This window comes from Leuciscus leuciscus (genome assembly GCF_965113295.1).
Source record: "Leuciscus leuciscus genome assembly, chromosome: 25".
Lineage (NCBI taxonomy): Eukaryota > Metazoa > Chordata > Actinopteri > Cypriniformes > Leuciscidae > Leuciscus > Leuciscus leuciscus.
The window spans coordinates 2,973,865-2,976,876 of record NC_138724.1 but is presented as its reverse complement, the minus strand read 5'-3'; the positions used below and the strand labels follow the sequence as shown (position 1 = coordinate 2,976,876).

Sequence of the window (3,012 nt, the reverse complement as noted above, 5' to 3'; positions counted from 1 at the left end):
ATAATATTTGCTAAAATTGGTTGTTTGTCATGAGTTTTGGTGTATTATAATTTTTGAAGGTGTAACTGCGCGTAGGGCACCAAGTGCTTGGGGGGGGCACCAAAAAATCTGGGTCGTGAAAAAAATATGTGACCCGTCACGGAAACCAGGGACACAAGTCGGCAGCACAACTGTCGAGCAAAATGAAACTTTCGTTTTTTTGCAGAATCTGTCAGTTGAGATCACGAAGAAGCCTCTCCATGTTTGAGATAGCAGTATTGGTATATTTAAAAGCGTACATTTTGAGTTTGAAATCGGCTTGTTTTTCGGAGATTCTAGCACGCAGTAGGGGCGTGTCATTGTTGGTGTGTATTTCCATACTGAATAAGCTGGCGTGGCTACTTATTATGCAGCGCTCTGGCCGGCTCTATCTGATTTCAAAATTCAATGAAGATGGACGCCAATAACATTACGATGTCCAGCAATCGATTTAAATAGTAGGTTACATGGGGTTTAATTTGTCGTTTAATGAGATGTAGCCTAATACATGTTGTCAGTGCCAATATATAGTCCGCCAACTAAACTAACGTGAATCTTAATGGTCCAGTGGTAGAGCTTTCGCCAGTCGTGGCAGAGGGTCTGAGTTCAAATCCGCCCTTGTATAGACCTTATGCACCAGAGAAACAAGGGCGCCGCCATCTTTGGAATATTGTCTTTTAACTTCCGTTTTGCGGTCGCTCTGTATATTTATATGGCATTTCTGTCCAGGAGTAATTCGCTTTTTAAGTGGATTTACTTAATGTAAAGTTAACGAAAGTTATCATGAGGACTGTAATGTTTAAAGCAGATGACTTAACAAATGTAAATCGACCGGGAAGATTTTAAAACGAGCCGTTCATTAATAAACACGCAAATCGCTGTGAAAATACAGACCGGAAGTCAAAAGACAATGAGCGCAGCGCTGAAAAGGGGCGGAGCTACATAAGGTCTATAGGTTTTTTTTTTCTCTCACCTCCAAGCATTTGTGCTTAGGGCACCCAAATGGCTAGCGCCGGCCCTGGAAACACAATTCAAATTTAAACCGTCTTTTTGCGAGTTGTGGTAAACAGCGCATCTCTGCCGTTCATTCATTCACACAGAAACGCGATTTACTTGAGAATGAAAAAAAACATACTACAGTATTCCATCCGTTGCTCCTCGAAATACCAGCACTTCTGAGGTACATTTTCCATTATTATTATTCCTCACAGCGCTGCGAGACAGTGTAGACAAGTACAATGATCTGAATAAACTTGATGTGTTTTCTCGAGCTGATATGGGGGCGTTCACAGTTTGCAGGATTGCCTCAGTCATTTGCGTTTGAATAGCGCGCGCTCTCCGTGGGCGGGGCCGATTAAAACGTAATGAGCTGAGATGAGAACGACTTCATTTAAAAGAAGAGAATTCAAGCTTCATTCCTGTGTGTCTGTATGCCTGATTGACTGAGTATTCGCTGAGTTATTGTTCATTTTCGGACGCGTTTCAGAATGGACTACACTGACAGAGAGAAAGCAGAACTCACATCATGTTTATTTTTCTTTATTTGGCGAAAAGCACAACCCTTTGTTTATATTGTGAGTATACACAAAAATAATACACATTTAACAGAATCGATTGATGTATGAAAATTGTTTGTAATATCAAAGTCAACAGAGCAAAATGAATCTCTTTTGAACTGATAAAAAAAAAAAAGCGAGCTGGTATCGCAGCGAGGTAAACTCTCCACCTCAAAAAGGAGAACGCAAAGGGCCAGAGTTGCCCGTTCCTAATTTAAATTTACAAAGCAGCAGTCAGTACATTATATAATATACACATTGAAGTATTATCTATATAATATTGCAGCACATAATATAAGCTAAGTACTGAACAAAAACTGTTTACCCATATCAACAGCAACCTTTAAAGATCTTTAAGAAAGGCATGGTCTCTTTTGAGCCTTTGCTAGTGATGCTTGATTTCTTTCCAGACAACATACTCTTTTGTCACTTGTTTCAAGAGCTTCACATGGTCAAAAACCAAGTGATAACCTGTACAATGTAAAATTGTCAACATAAAATTATGTACTACATTTTACAGCATTGTTTCAATACAAGACATACCAATGGACTCGCGCAGCTTTCTGTCTTTGGGCAACAGATGTTCCTTCCTCACCCGAAACAAAGGACTTATTCGATTAGCTTGCGTTGATATAAGGACTGGTCTTCCTTCTCTGCTGTAAAACAAGAAAGTCTCGACTTACTCTATGTGCAATTACTATTCTTTTTGAAACATATAAATTAAGACGGTTATAATTAAGGTAATTTACCATACGATTATGAATTCGTCCATAGAGTGACGCCGGGGCGCTTGACCATGCTTCAGTTTTTGACGCCTTGGGAGTGAGAATGGGTTGAATATCAGCACTAACTCTTATTTCATATCAAATAAATTACTATCGATAAATGTATATTTTTACAGTCTTTAGAAACTTTGAAGTAAACATTGATATTGTGTAGTTTGTGATCCTCCATCAGCAGCTGCAGTTTCTCTCAGCTGTATCAGTGCAGTCACTGTGACGTCTGACTGACAGAGGTTTTTGTACGACTCTTTATCACTGTGTGAACACATTGCTACTGTGATAACTCTGACAGTAATAATCTCCTGTATCTTCAGTCTGGACTCCACTGATGGTCAGAGTAAAATCACTGCCAGATCCACTGCCACTGAATCTAGATGGAGTTCCAGACTGGAGACTGTTTATATATTTAATCAGGAGTTTAGGAGCTTCTCCAGGTTTCTGCTGATACCAGAATAAGTAGCTGCTTTGTATTCCTACATCTATATTACACTCTATTGTTGCTGTTTGACTCTGTTGGACAGTTTTAACTTCAGGTTGAGTCAGAGTCACTCCTCTGGATTCTGAAGAAGGTAAAAGAAAAAAAAAACTATTAGTGTTTAAACTATTATCATCATATACTTTTACAAAAACACCAAAACCAGACTCAGTTTTTACAT

At 39.0% G+C, this 3,012-nt stretch overlaps 1 long non-coding RNA gene across 1 annotated transcript; it reads right to left on the bottom strand.

Annotated features, from left to right (window-relative positions):
- Positions 1–1,541: 1,541 nt before the first annotated feature.
- On the bottom strand, positions 1,542–2,609 carry LOC309490586. Its single transcript, XR_014202720.1, has 2 exons — positions 2,324–2,609; positions 1,542–2,230 (listed from the first exon to the last, which is right to left on the bottom strand). It is a non-coding gene; the product is annotated as an uncharacterized lncRNA (long non-coding RNA).
- Positions 2,610–3,012: the final 403 nt, after the last annotated feature.